Source organism: Ranitomeya variabilis, chromosome 6 (genome assembly GCF_051348905.1).
Source record: "Ranitomeya variabilis isolate aRanVar5 chromosome 6, aRanVar5.hap1, whole genome shotgun sequence".
NCBI classification, from domain to species: domain Eukaryota; kingdom Metazoa; phylum Chordata; class Amphibia; order Anura; family Dendrobatidae; genus Ranitomeya; species Ranitomeya variabilis.
The window spans coordinates 235,793,366-235,808,708 of record NC_135237.1 but is presented as its reverse complement, the minus strand read 5'-3'; the positions used below and the strand labels follow the sequence as shown (position 1 = coordinate 235,808,708).

The 15,343-nt window shown below is 45.8% G+C and overlaps 1 protein-coding gene across 13 annotated transcripts in view; it reads left to right on the top strand.

The window, feature by feature from the left end:
• CTNND2 (catenin delta 2) overlaps positions 1-15,343 on the top strand; it is a 3,400,942-nt gene that overhangs the window by 2,258,634 nt on the left and 1,126,965 nt on the right. The window lies entirely within an intron of this gene.

The following is a 15,343-nucleotide window of genomic DNA, read 5'->3' as shown; positions in this document are numbered from 1 at the left end:
GTCCAATTTCTCTTGTACCCTTGTGAAAATAAAAACTTGGGGGCTAAAAAATCTTTTTTGTGGAAAAAATATGATTTTTTTTATTTTCATGACTCTACATTATAAACTTCTGTGAAGCAGTTGGGGGTTCATAGTGCTCACCACACATCTAGATAAGCTCTTTGGGGGGTCTAGTTTCCAAAATGGGGTCACTTGTGGGGGGTTTCTACTGTTTAGGTACATCAGGAGCTCTGCAAATGCAACATGACGCCCGCAGACCATCCCATCATAGTCTGCATTCCAAGCGGCGCTCCTTCCCTTCTGAGCCCCGATGGATTCCCAAACAGTGCCCCCCACCACATATGGGGTTTCATCGTACTCAGGACAAACTTGTCAACAGATTTTGGGGTCCAATGTCTCCTGTTACCCTTGAGAAAATAAAAAATTGCAGGCTTAAAAATCATTTTTGAGGAAAAAAAAAGGATTTTTTATTTTCACGGCTCTACTTTATAAATTTCTGTGAGGCACTTGGGGGTTTAAAGTGCTCACCACACATCTAGATAAGTTCCTTAAGGGGTCTAGTTTCCAAAATGGGGTCACTTGTGGGGGTTTCTACTGTTTAGGCAAACCAGGGGCTCTCCAAACGCGACATGGCGTCCGATCTCAACTCCAGCCAATTCTACATTGAAAAAGTAAAACGGCACTCCTTCTCTTCCAAGCTCTGCGGTGCGCCCAAACAGTGGTTTACCCCCACATATGGGGTATCGACGTACTCAGGAGAAATTGCACAACAACTTTTGTGGTCTAATTTCTCCTGTTACCCTTGTGAAAATAAGAATTTGTGTGCGAAAATATCATTTTTGTGTAAACAAATGCGATTTTTTATTTTCACGGCTCTACTTTATAAACTTCTGTGAAGCACTTGGGGGCTCAAAGTGCTCCCCACACATCTAGATAAGTTCCTTAAGGGGTCTAGTTTTCAAAATGTTGTCACTTGTGGAGCGTTTCCACTGTTTAGGCACATCAGGGGTCAGAGGTGTATCTAGCCTTTCCTGCACCCGGGGCAAAGGATCAGTTTGGCCCCATAGATGCTCCATACAGACACTTGCCCCGTTATAGTGCTGCAAAAATGTTATGGCCCCCATATAGTGCTGCACAAACATTATGGCCCCCATATAGTGCTGCACAAACATTATGGCCCCCATATAGTGCTGCACAAACATTATGGCCCCCATTTAGTGCTGCACAAACATTATGGCCCCCATATAATGCTGCACAAACGTTATGGCCCCATAAGATGCTCTATACAGATATTTACCCCCACATATGGCGTATTCAGGAGAAACTGCACAACAACATTTATGGTTAAATTTCTGTTTTTACACTTGTGAAAATAAAGTTAAATGTTCATTTTTGCCTTCCACATTGTTTCAGTTCCTGTGAAGCACGTAAAGGGTTAATAAACTTCTTGAATGTGGTTTTGAGCACCTTCAGGGGTGCAGTTTTTAGAATGGTGTCACACTTGGTTATTTTCTATCATATAGACCCCTCAAAATGACTTCAAATGTGATGTGGTCCCTAAAAAAAATGGTGTTGTAAAAATGAGAAATTGCTGGTCAAATTTTAACCCTTATAACTCCCTAACAAAAAAAAAATTTGTTTCCAAAATTGTGCTGATGTAAAGTAGTCATGTGGGAAATGTTAGTTATTAACTATTTTGTGTGACATATCTCTCTGATTTAAGGGCGTAAAAATACAATATTTGAAAATTGCAAAATTTTAAAAATTTTCACCATATTTCCATTTTTTTCATAAATAATCGCAAGTAATATCGAAGAAATGTTACCACTAGCATGAAGTACAACGTGTCACGAAAAAACATTCTCAGAATCAGCAGGATCCGTTAAAGCGTTCCAGAGTTATAACCTCATAAAGTGACAGTGGTCAGAATTTGGCCTTAATGACCTGGCCATTTTTTGCAATTCTGACCAGTGTCCCTTTATGAGGTAATAACTCAGGAACGCTTCAACGGATCCTTGCGGTCATGTTAGTGGTAAATTTAGGTCGATAATTTATGAGTTTATTTGTGAAAAAAATGGAAATTTGGCAAAAAATTTGAAAATTTAGCAATTTTCACATTTTGAAATTTTATTCTGTTAAACCAGAGAGTTATATGACACAAAATAGTTAATAAATAACATTTCCCACATGTCTACTTTACATCAGCACAATTTTGGAAACAAATTTTTTTTTTGCTAGGAAGTTATAAGGGTTAAAATTTGACCAGTGATTTCTCATTTTTACAACAAAATTTACAAAACCATTTTTTTAGAGACCACCTCACATTTGAAGTCAGTTTGAGGGTTCTATATGGCTGAAAATACCCAAAAGTGACACCATTCTAAAAACTGCACCCCTCAAGGTGCTCAAAACCACATTCAAGAAGTTTATTAACCCTTCAGGTGTTTCACTGCAGCAGAAGCAACATGGAGGGAAAAAATGAACGTTTAACTTTTTAGTCACAAAAATGATCTTTTTGCAGCAATTTTTTTATTTTCCCAAGGGTAAAAGGAGAAACTGGACCACGGATGTTGTTGTGCAATTTGTCCTGAGTACGCTGATACCTCATATGTGGGGGTAAACCACTGTTTGGGCGCACGGCAGGGCTCGGAAGGGAAGGAGCGCCATTTGACTTTTTGAATGAAAAATTGGCTCCAATCTTTAGCGGACACCATGTCGCGTTTGGAGAGCCCCCGTGTGCCTAAACATTGGAGCTCCCCCACAAGTGACCCCATTTTGGAAACTAGACCCCCCAAGGAACTTACATAGATGCATAGTGAGCACTTTAAACCCTCAGGTGCTTCACAAATTGATCCGTAAAAAAGAAAAAGTACTTTTTTTTCACACAAAATTTCTTTTAGCCTCAATTTTTTCATTTTCACATGGGCAACAGGATAAAATAAATCCTAAAATTTGTTGGGCAATTTCTCCTGAGTACGCCGATACCTCATATGTGGGGGTAAACCACTGTTTGGGTGCACGGCAAGGCTCGGAAGGGAAGGCGCGCCATTTGACTTTTTGAATGGAAAATTAGCTCCAATCGTTAGCGGACACCATGTCGCGTTTGGAGAGCCCCTGTGTGCCTAAACATTGGAGCTCCCCTACAAGTGACCCCATTTTGGAAACTAGACCCCCCAAGGAACTAATCTAGATGCATAGTGAGCACTTAAAACCCCCAGGTGCTTCACAGAAGTTTATAACGCAGAGCCATGAAAATAAAAAATTATTTTTCTTTCCTCAAAAATGATTTTTAGCCCGGAGTTTTTTATTTTCCCAAGGGTAATAGGAGAAATTGGACCCCAAATTTTGTTGTCCAGTTTGTCCTGAGTACGATGATACCCCATATGTGGGGGTAAACCACTGTTTGGGCGCACGGCAGGGCTCGGAATGGAAGGCACGCCATTTGGCTTTTTGAATGGAAAATTAGCTTCAATCATTAGCGGACACCATGTCGCGTTTGGAGAGCCCCTGTGTGCCTAAACATTGGAGCTCCTGCACAAGTGACCCCATTTTGGAAACTAGACCTCCCAAGGAACTAATCTAGATGTGTGGTGAGCACTTTGAACCCTCAGGTGCTTCACAGAAGTTTATAACGCAGAGCCATGAAAATAAAAAAATATTTTTCTTTCCTCAAAAATGATTTTTTAGCCCACAATTTTTTATTTTCCCAAGGGTAACAGGAGAAATTGGACCCCAAAAGTTGTTGTGCAGTTTCTCCTGAGTACGCTGATACCCCATATGTGGGGGTAAACCACTGTTTTGGCACACGTTGGGGATCGGAAGGGAAGTAGTGACGTTTTGAAATGCAGACTTTAATGGAATGCTCTGCGGGCGTCACATTGCGTTTGCAGAGCCCCTGATGTGCCTAAACAGTAGGAACTCCCCACAAGTGACCCCACTTTGGAAACTAGACCCCCAAGGGAACTTATCTAGATGTGTGGTGAGCACTTTGAACCCCCAAGTGCTTCACAGAAGTTTATAACGCAGAGCCGTGAAAATAATAAATGTGTTTTCTTTCTTCAAAAATATTTTTTTTAGCCCAGAATTTTTTAATTTTCCCAAGGGTAACAGGAAAAATTTGACCCCAAAAGTTGTTGTCCAGTTTCTCCTGAGTACGCTGATACCCCATATGTGGGGGTAAACCACTGTTTGGGCACATGCCGGGGCTCGGAAGGGAAGTAGTGACGATTTGGAATGCAGACTTTGATTGAATGGTCTGCGGGAATCATGTTACGTTTGCAGAGCCCCTGATGTGCCTAAACAGTAGAAACCCCCCACAAGTGACCCCATTTTGGAAACTAGACCCCCCAAGGAACTTATCTAGATGTGTGGTGAGCACGTTCAACCCCCCAAGTGCTTCACAGAAGTTTACAACACAGAGCCGTGAAAATAAAAAATCATTTTTCTTTCCTCAAAAAAGATGTTTTAGCAAGCAATTGTTTATTTTCACAAGGGCAACAGGAGAAATTGGACCCCAATATTTGTTGCCCAGTTTGTTGTGAGTGCGCTGATACCTCATATGTGGGGGTAAACCACTGTTTGGGCGCACGTCAGGGCTCGGAAGGGAAGTAGTGACATTTGAAATGCAGACTTTGATGGAATGGTCTGCGGGCGTCACGTTGCATTTGCAGAGCTCCTGATGTGCCTAAACAGTATAAACACCCCATAAGTGACCCCATTTTGGAAACTAGACCCCAAAAGGATCTTATCTAGATGTGTGGTGAGCACTTTCAACCCCCAAGTGCTTCACAGAAGTTTATAACGCAGAGCCGTGAAAATAAAAAATAATTGTTCTTTCCTCAAAAATTATGTTTTAGCAAGTAATTTTTTATTTTTTCAAGGGTAACAGGAGAAATTGGACCCCAATAGTTGTTGCCCAGTTTGTCCTGAGTACGCTGGTATCCCATATGTGGGGGTAAACCACTGTTTGGGCGCACGTCGGGGCTTGGAAGGGAGGGAGCACCATTTGACTTTTTGAACACAAGATTGGCTGGAATCAATGGTGGCGCCATGTTGCGTTTGGAGACCCCTGATGTGCCTAAACAGTGGAAACCCCTCAATTCTAACTTCAACACTAATCCCAACTGTACCCATAACCCTAATCACAACCCTAACCCCAACACACCCCTAACCACAACCCTAACCCCAACACACCCGTACCCCTAATTCCAACCCTAACCCTAACCCTAATCCCAACCCTACCCACAACTGTAACCCCAACACAACCCTAACCCTATCCTTAAGCCTTACCACAAGCCTAATCTTAACCCTATTTCCAACCCTAGCCCTAATTCCAACCCTAAGGGTACCGTCTCACATAACGATTTACCAATGATCACGACCAGCGATACGACCTGGCCGTGATCGTTGGAAAGTCGTTGTGTGGTCGCTGGGGAGCTGTCACACAGACCGCTCTCCAGCGACCAACGATGCCAAGGTCCCGGGTAACCAGGGTAAACATCGGGTTACTAAGCGCAGGGCCGCGCTTAGTAACCCGATGTTTACCGTGGTTACCAGCGTAAAAGTAAAAAAAAAAAAACTGTACATACTCACATTTCGGTGTCCTTCAGGTCCCTTGCCGTCTGCCTCCCGCTCTGACTGAGTGCCGCCGTACAGTGAGAGCAGAGCGCAGCGGTGACGTCACTGCTGTGCTGTGCTCTCACTTTCCGGCCGGCAGACAGTCAGAGCGGGAAGCAGACGGCAAGGGACCTGAAGGACACCGAAATGTGAGTATGTACGGTTTGTTTTTTTTAACTTTTACGCTGGTAACCACGGTAAACATCGGGTTACTAAGCGCGGCCCTGCGCTTAGTAACCAGATGTTTACCCTGGTTACAAGCGAACGCATCGCTGGATCGCTGTCACACACAACGATCCAGCGATGACAGCGGGAGATCCAGCGACAAAAGAAAGTTCCAAACGATCTGCTACGACGTACAATTCTCAGCAGGGTCCCTGATCGCTGCTGCGTGTCAGACACAGCGATATCGTATGGATATCGCTGGAACGTCACGGATCGTACCGTCGTAGCGATCAAAGTGCCACTGTGAGACGGTACCCTAACTCTAATTCCAACCCTAACCCTAAGGCTATGTGCCCACTTTGCGGATTCGTGTGAGATTTTTCCGCACCATTTTTGAAAAATCCGCAGGTAAAAGGCACTGCGTTTTACCTGCAGATTTACAGCGGATTTCCAGTGTTTTTTTGTGCGGATTTCACCTGCGGATTCCTATTGAGGAACAGGTGTAAAACGCTGCGGAATCCGCACAAAATTGACATGCTGCGGAAAATACAACACAGCGTTTCCGCACGGTATTTTCCGCACCATGGGCACAGCGGATTTGGTTTTCCATAGGTGTACATGGTACTGTAAACCTGATGGAAAACTGCTACGAATTCGCAGCGGCCAATCCGCTGCGGATCCGCGGCCAATCCGCTGCGGATCCGCGGCCAATCCGCTGCGGATCCGCGGCCAATCCGCTGCGGATCCGCGGCCAATTCTCTGCGGATCCGCGGCCAATCCGCTGCGGATCCGCGGCCAATTCGCTGCGGATCCGCGGCAATCCGCTGCGGATTCGCAGCCAAATCCGCACTGTGTGCACATGCCCTAACCCTACCCCTAACCCTAACCCTAACCCTACCCCTAATTCTAACCCTAGTTCTAACCCTAGTTCTAACCCTAACCCTAGTAGAAAAAGAAAAAAAAATATTTTATTTATTTTTATTATTGTCCCTACCTATGATAAAGGGGGGTCATTTACAATTTTTTTTATTTTGATCACTGATAGGCTATATCGCAGTGATCAAAATACATCTGAAACGAATCTGCCAGCCGGCAGATTCGGCGGGCGCAGTGCGCATGCGCCTGCCATTTTGGAAGATGGTGGCGCCCATGGAGAAGCCGGACGGACACCGGGATGCCCGGTAAGTATGAAGGGGGGTGATCGGATCACGGGGGGGGGACCGGAGCACAGGGGGGGGACCGGAGCACGGGGGGAGCGGACAGGAGGACGGAGGAGCGGACAGGACGACTTAGGGGGGCGGACCACGTAACGGAGCACTGGGGAGGAGATCGGTGGGTGTGGGGGGGGACAGATTAGGTTTTCCAGCCATGGCCGATGATATTGCAGCATCGGCCATGGCTGGATTGTAATATTTCACCGTTTTTTTGGGTGAAATATTACAAATCGCTCTGATTGGCAGTTTCACTTTCAACAGCCAATCAGAGCGATCGTAGCCACGAGGGGGTGAAGCCACCCCCCCTGGGCTGAAGCACCACTCCCCCTGTTCCTGCAGATCGGGTGAAATTGGAGTTAACCCTTTCACCCGATCTGCAGGAGCGCGATCCCTCCATGACGCATACGCTGCGCCACAGGTCGGATTGGCACCGACTTTCATGACGCAGGGTATGCGTCAAAGGTCGGGAAGGAGTTAAGGAACTTATCTAGATGTGTGGTGAGCACTTTAAACCCCCAGGTGCTTCCCGGAAGTTTATAACGTAGAGCCGTGAAAATAAAAAAGTCGCATTTTTTCTACAAAAATGATTTTTTGCCCCCAAATTTTTATTTTCACAAGGGTAACAGGAGAAATTAGACAACAAATGTTGTTGTGCAACCTCTCCTGAGTACGTTGATACCCCATATGTGGGGGTAAACCACTGTTTGGGCGCACTGCAGAGCTTGGAAGAGAAGGAGTGCCGTTTTACTTTTTCAATGTAGAATTGGCTGGAATTGAGATCGGATGCCATGTCGCGTTTGGAGAGCCCCTGATGTGCCTAAACAGTGGAAACCCCCCACAAATGACACCATTTTTGAAACTAGACCCCTTAAGGAACTTATCTAGATGTGTGGTGAGCACTTTAAACCCCCAGGTGCTTCACGGAAGTTTATAACGTAGAGCCGTGAAAATAAAAAATCCTTTTTTTTCACTCAAAAATGATTTTTAGCCTGCAATTTTTTATTTTATCAAGGGTAACAGGAGACATTGGACCACAAAATCTGTTGAACAGTTTGTCCTGAGTACGCTGATACCCCATATGTGGGGGGAGGGCACTGTTTGGGCACCCATCAGGGCTCGGAAGGGAAGGAGCGCCGCTTGGAATGCAGACTTTGATGGGATGGTCTGCAGGTGTCATGTTGCATTTGCAGAGATCCTGATGTACCTAAACAGTAGAAACCCCCCACAAGTGACTCCATTTTGGAAACTAGACCCCCCAAAGAGCTTATCTAGATGTGTGGTGAGCACTAGGAACCCCCAACTGCTTCACAGAAGTTTATAATGTAGAGCCATGAAAATAAAAAAAATCATATTTTTTCCACAAAAATGATCTTTTCACCCCAAAATTTTTACTTTCACAAGGGTAACAGGAGAAATTGGACCCCAAAATTTATTGTGCAATTTATGCTGAGTAGGCTGATACCCCTTATGTGGGGGATAAACCACTGTTTGGGCACATGGCAGAGCTTGGAAGGGAAGGAGCACCGTTTTGGAATGCAGACTTTGATAGAATGGTCTGCAGGCATTATGTTGCGTTTGCAGAGCCCCCGATGTACCTAAACCAGTAGAAACCCCCCACAAGTGACCTCATTATGGAAACTAGACCCCCCAAGGAACTTATCTAGATGTGTTGTGAGAACTTTGAATGCCCAAGTGCTTCACAGAAGTTTATAATGCAGAGTCGTGAAAACAAAAAAAAATATTTTTTTCACAAAAAAGATTTTTTTAGCCCCCCAATTTTTATTTTCACAAAGGTAACAAGAGAAATTGGACCCCAAAAGTTGTTGTCCAATTTGTCCTGAGTACACTGATACCCCATGTGTGGGGGGGACCACTGTTTAGGTGCATGGCTGAGCTCGGAAGGGAAGGAGTGCCGTTTTGGAATGCAGACTTTGATAGAATGGTCTGCGGGCGTTATGTTGCATTTGCAGAGCCCCAGATATACCTAAACAGTAGAGACCCCCCAGAAGTGACCCCATTTTGGAAACTAGACCCCCCAAGGAACTTATCTAGATGTGTGGTGAGAACTTTGAATGCCCAAGTGCTTCACAGAAGTTTATAATGCAGAGTCGTGAAAATAAAAAATATTTTTTTTTTCCACAAAAAGATTTTTTAGCCCCCAAGTTTTTATTTTCACAAGGGTATCAGGAGAAATTGGACCCCAAAAGTTGTTGTACAATTTATCCCGAGTACGCTGATGCCCCATATGTGGGGGTAAACCACTGTTTGGGCGCACGGCAGAGCTCAGAAGGTAGGGAGCACCATTTTACTTTTTGAGCACAAAATTGGCTGTGGCGTTTAGAGACCCCCTGATGTACCTAAACAGTGGAAACCCCCCAATTCTAACTCCAACCCTAACCCCAACACACCCCTAACCCTAATCCCAACCCGATCCATAATCCTAATCACAACCCTAACCCCCAAAACACCACTAACCCTAATCCCAAAGCTAATCATAACCCTAATCAAAACCCTAAACCCAACACCCCCCTAATCCTAATCTCAACCCTAACCTCAAAACCTAACCCTAATCCCAATACACCCCTATCCTTAATCCCAACCCTAGCCTTAACCCTAATCCCAAACCTAACCCTAATCCCAAATGTAACCCTAATGCCAACCCTAATCCAAATCCTAATCCCAACTCTAACCCTAACTTTAGCCCCAACCCTAGCCCTAACCCTAACTTTAGCCCAAACCCTAACTTTAGCCCTAAGCCTAGCCCCAACCCTAACCCTAACTTTAGCCCCAACCCTAGCCCTAACCCTAGCTCTAACCCTAATCCTAGCTCTAACTCTAACCCAAGCCCTAACCCTAAGGCTATGTGCACATGTTGCGGATTTTGCTGCGGATCCGCAGCGTTTCCGCAGCTGTGGGTCCGCAGCAGTTTCCCATGAGTTTACAGTACAATGTAAACCTATGGGAAACATAAAACGCTGTGCCCATGCTGCGTAAAAAAACACACGGAAACGCAGCAGTTTACATTCCGCAGCATGTCAATTCTTTCTGCTGATTCCGCAGCGGTTTTACACCTGCTCCATAATAGAAAACCGCAGGTGTAAAACCGCAGTGGAATCCGCACAAAAACCGCGGTACATCCGCGATAAATCCGCAGGAAAAACGCAGCGTTTTGGTCCTGCGGATTTATCAAATCCGCTGTGGAAAAATCCGCAGAGAACCATTCTATGTGTGCACATATCCTATCCCTATCCCTAACCCTACCCCTAACCCTACCCCTAACCCTAACCCTACCCCTAACCCTACCCCTAACCCTACCCCTAACCCTAACCCTATTTGGAAAATAGAAGTTCATACATTTTTTTTATTTTATTATTTTTTTCTTACTAAGGGGGTGATAAAGGGGGGGGTTATTTACTATTTTTTTTATTTTGATCACTGTGATAGGATCTCACAGTGACCAAAATAAAAAAAGAGGAAGAATTTTCTTTTGCCGGCCGGCAGATCATGGCGGGCGCACTGTGCATGCGCCCGCCATTTTCTTACCGGAGCAAGAAGCCGGCGGCCAGCAGAAGAAGCAGGAGGACCCAGGGACACCGGTAAGTATAACAGGGTCCCCGAATCCCCCTATTTCTCTGTCCTCGGATGTGCGATCACATCAGAGGACAGAGAATGACATCGCTTTTTTTTTTTTTGCGGTCGCCGGTAAACAGTTAATTACCGGCGATCGCAAAACAGGGGTCGGTAAAAACCGACCCCGATCATGTTCTTTGGGGTCTCGGCTACCCCCGGCAGCCGAGACCCCAAAGAACATCCGGGTGCCGGGCGGCGGGCGCACTGCGCATGCGCCCGCCATTATTTCCCCGGAAAAAGATGGCGGCGCCCATCGGGAGCCACGAGGAGCACCGGGGGAGGTAGGTGAGCATTGGGGGGGCTATCGGGGGCTATCGGGGACCACATTTCTCTGTCCTCCGATGTGCGATCACATCGGAGGACAGAGAAATTAAATGGCAAATCGCGTTTTTTTTTTTTTGTTGCGACCGCTGGTAAACGGTTAATTACCGGCGATCGCAACTCGGGGGTCGGTAAAAAAACCCCGAATCATGTTCTCTGGGGTCTCGGCTACCCCCGGCAACCGAGACCCCAGAGAAAATCCGACTCTGGGGGGCGCTATTCTCTTTTTCCACAGTGCCGTTAATTAACGGCGCTGTGGTTTAAGTACCCTTAGCGGCCGCCGTTAAAAGGCGTATCGGCGGTCGTTAAGGGGTTAAGAAACACTAAAAGAAATCAAGGACAAAAAATGTGGTAGTCAGTAATGTGAAATTTTTTTATCCAAGCATAGGGGAAAAATTATGGAATCACTCAATTCTGAGGAAAAAGATACGGAATCACCCAGTAAATTTTCATTCCCAAAACTAACACCTGCATCAAATTAGATCTGCTCGTTAGTCTGCATCTAAAAAGGAGTGATCACACCTTGGAGAGCTGTTGCACCAAGTGGACTGACATGAATCATGGCTGCAACACGAGAGATGTCAATTGAAACAAAGGAGTGGATTATCAAACTCTTAAAATAGGGTAAATCATCATGCAATGTTGCAAAAGATGTTGGTTGTTCACAGTCAGCTGTGTCTAAAATCTGGACCAAATACAAACAACATGGGTAGGTTGTTAAAGGCAAACATACAGGTAGACCAAAGAAGACATCAAAGCGTCAAGACAGGAAACTTAAAGCAATATGTCTCCAAAACAGGAAATGCACAACAAAACAAATGAGGAACGAATGGGTGGAAACTGAAGTCAACGTCTGTGACCGAACTGTAAGAAACCGCCTATAGGAAATGGGATTTACATACAGAAAAGTTAAACGAAAGCCATCATTAACACCTAAACAGAAAAAACAAGGTTACAATGGGCTAAGGAAAAGCAATCGTGGACTGTGGATGACTGGATTAAAGTCATATTCAGTGATGAATCGCGAATCTGCATTGGGCAAGGTGATGATGCTGGAACTTTTGTTTAGTGCCATTCCAATGAGATTTATAAAGATGACTGCCTGAAGAGAAAATGCAAATTTCAACAGTCATTGATGATATGGGGCTGCATGTCAGGTAAAGGCACTGGGGAGATGGCTGTCATTATATCTTCAATAAATGCACAAGTTTATGTTGATATTTTGGACACTTTTCTTATCCCATCAATTGAAAGGATGTTTAGGGATGAAATCATTTTTCAAGATGATAATGCATCCTGCCATATAGCAAAAACTGTGAAAACATTCCTTGAAAAAGACACATAAGGTCAATGTCATGGCCTGCAAATAGTCTGGATCTCAATCCAGTTGAAAATCTTTGGTGGAAGTTGAAGAAAATGGTCCATGACAAGGCTCCAACCTGCAAAGATGATCTGGCAACAGCAATCAGAGAAAGTTGGAGCCAGATTGATGAAGAGTACTGTTTGACACCATTAAGGCTGGTTTCACATTTGCGTTTGTTGCCACAGCGTTTGTACTGCATATAAACGCATGAGTCGTGTTTTCCTATATTTAACATTAAAAACGCATGCTTTTTTTTGTTCGCGTTTTGCCGCGTTTGACGACGCATGCGTCGTCTCGTCGTTTGCGGCTTGGCGCGGAAATGCAACATGTAGTAATTTCTAGAGGTGTCTATTTGCCGCCAGGAAACGCATGTGGTCGATTGCGCAAGGATTGCGCCCAAAAAACGCATTGCTGTCTATGTAAACGCATGCGTTTTTTAGCACATGCGTTTGGTTGCGTGTTTGAACGCATGCGTTTCAATTGAGAAAAACATGTCTAGACACTGATAAGCCACCCCCCACCATCAAGGTGATAAAAGGGAGGGTGTGGACAGTTGCAGGTCACTTCTCAGCAGACAGCCAAGCAGAGCAGACGGACCACAGTGGACAGCCAAGCAGAGCAGATGGCCCACAGCGGACAGCCAAGCAGAGCAGACGGACCACAGCACCTTGGAGCAAACAAGCCTCTGAACAATGTGAGTATATCCTAGTCAATGCCTTTATTTTCTATTTTCTGTCTCTACATGTCCTAATTTCTGCCATTTCTTTCTTTCTACATGCATCAGAATGTCTTCGGATTCTTCATCTGGTGAGGAGTTTCGGCCAGGACAGTCGGAAGTGGAGCATGTCAGTGAGGTGAGTACTTGCCTCGTCAAATTAGTAAGTATTCACTGTCACATCGACACATGTGACAATTTAAATTTTCCTTTTTTTAGAGCTCTTCTACTGCGGCAGAGACAGGGCAGGAGCAGCGGAGTCAAGGTCCGGTGGCAAGACGGCAGCGGGTACGAATACAAGGCTGACTGTCCTCAGTGTAATATTCTTGAATCTTCCTTTCTTTCCATTCTTATTTCTTTACTTTTTTCTTGTGGAATCCTTTTATATGTTGACTTTACTAGTCATGCCATTTCTCAGCATCTTTATTCTTTCTTTTCCTTCTGTTAATTGAGCAAACTGTAATGACTTTCTTTAATTTTTAGGTTTCACAACGGGAGGATGATCTTATCGAGACCTTGGCCGTGCTCACTCGACTGTGTGTGATGAAATAAACTTTCTGGAGTTTCTCTCATCACACACACTTATGTGGGCATGGCCAAAAGTACTTTTTCTGACCACCATTTTTTTTTAACAGTATCCAAAGTCAAAACACGTTGGCGTTCGATGAAGGACCGCTTCAACAAGGACCTGCGTCAATAGAGCCGTGTTCCCAGTGGTTCAGGAGCAAGGATCAGACGCTACAAATACCATCGCGTTCTGTCATTTTTAAGATCGGTCCTTGCCCAGAGAACGTATTTATCACGTGCATTAGGTTGTATTGTATTGCCATAATCTGTATTTTTACATTCCACAGGATTATGCATCTGTTAAATTTTTGATAGTAATTTTCTTTTTCCTTTTTTCACAGCACATACAGCACTACTGTTGGCCCAGGTTCTGGAGAGGTCCTTCATCCGACAGCCACGGACCCGTCCCAGCCATCAAGCAGCGCAGCAGCAAGTAGGCCTTCCACACTAACTGGAGACCAGGGAGCTGGTCCATCAGGTCTTCCCCTTTCGCAGTCCTCTTCCACTGCCCCCTTTTTTTTGGGCTCCTCCCGGCAGCGGCAGAGGGCTTCGGATAGGTCACTCATGCCCAAGTTTTTGCACTTGAGCTTGGTTTTACACGAAGCAATCAAGGCTTTGTGTGACCGAATGGATGTTTCACATAACCTCTTGAATGCACGTATCCAGGATGTCAGCAAAAGCCTTGATCAAGTGAAAGCCGACCTCCAGAGGCCAGCACATCATTTTTTTAATCAAATTGAGCAGGGCATGTCGGAACACCTTACTCCTGATCTCCAGCTGAGTGTCATGCAGGCCTCCAATGCTGCTTACGTACAGGCTATGCAGCAGAGTCGGTATTTCCAGCAGACAGTGGGGGCATATCCACCTGTGCCTTCACTGTCACGAATGTCCTCAATGCCGACCTCTGCTGCATCCCACTGCACGGCCACCTCAATTCCTTCCACAGCCGGACACCACTACAGCACCACCACCATGATGAGTGCAGTTGGACATCCCACCGCCACCACCATGACATCCGCTGCTCCTGCTTGGACCTCCTCCGCTGACACCACGATGCAGCAGGACCCTGGCATGGCCTTCCGTACCGCCACCTCCACGATGCAGCAGGACCCTGGCATGGCCTTCCGTACCGCCACCTCCACGATGCAGCAGGACCCTGGCATGGCCTTCCATACCGCCACCTCCAAGTTGCAGCAGGACCCTGGCATGGCCTTCTGTACCGCCACCTCCACAATGCAGCAGGACCCTGGCATGGCCTTCCGCTCTACAAGCGCTATGGACTCTGGCATGACTGCACACTCTACGAGCGCTATGGACTCTGGCATGGCTGCATGCTCTACGAGCGCTATGGACTCTGGCATGGCTGCACGCTCTACGAGCGCTATGGACTCTGGCATGGCTGCACGATCTACGAGCACTATGGACTCTGACACAGTGCAGCCGGACCCTGACAGGTCACCCGCCACCACGCCACGCCATATGAGCCCTCCAAGACCTCCCCCAACCAGGCAAACCAAAAAAAAAAACAGAAAAAAAAACAGAGGACTCTTAGCATTCCTCCCCCTTCACCTCCCAATGTGTCTGTAATGTCAGGTTTTTCTCACCCTTCCAGTGCGTCTCAAGCCTCTCATGTGTCAAGCCCCATCCCCGAACTTCCAGACCCTTCTAGTTTCATTGCCCCTTCTCCTGCCACCTCTGCGTCGTCCATGGTTAGCTAGGCCTCAGTTCTTCACACCCCACGTTTACATCACT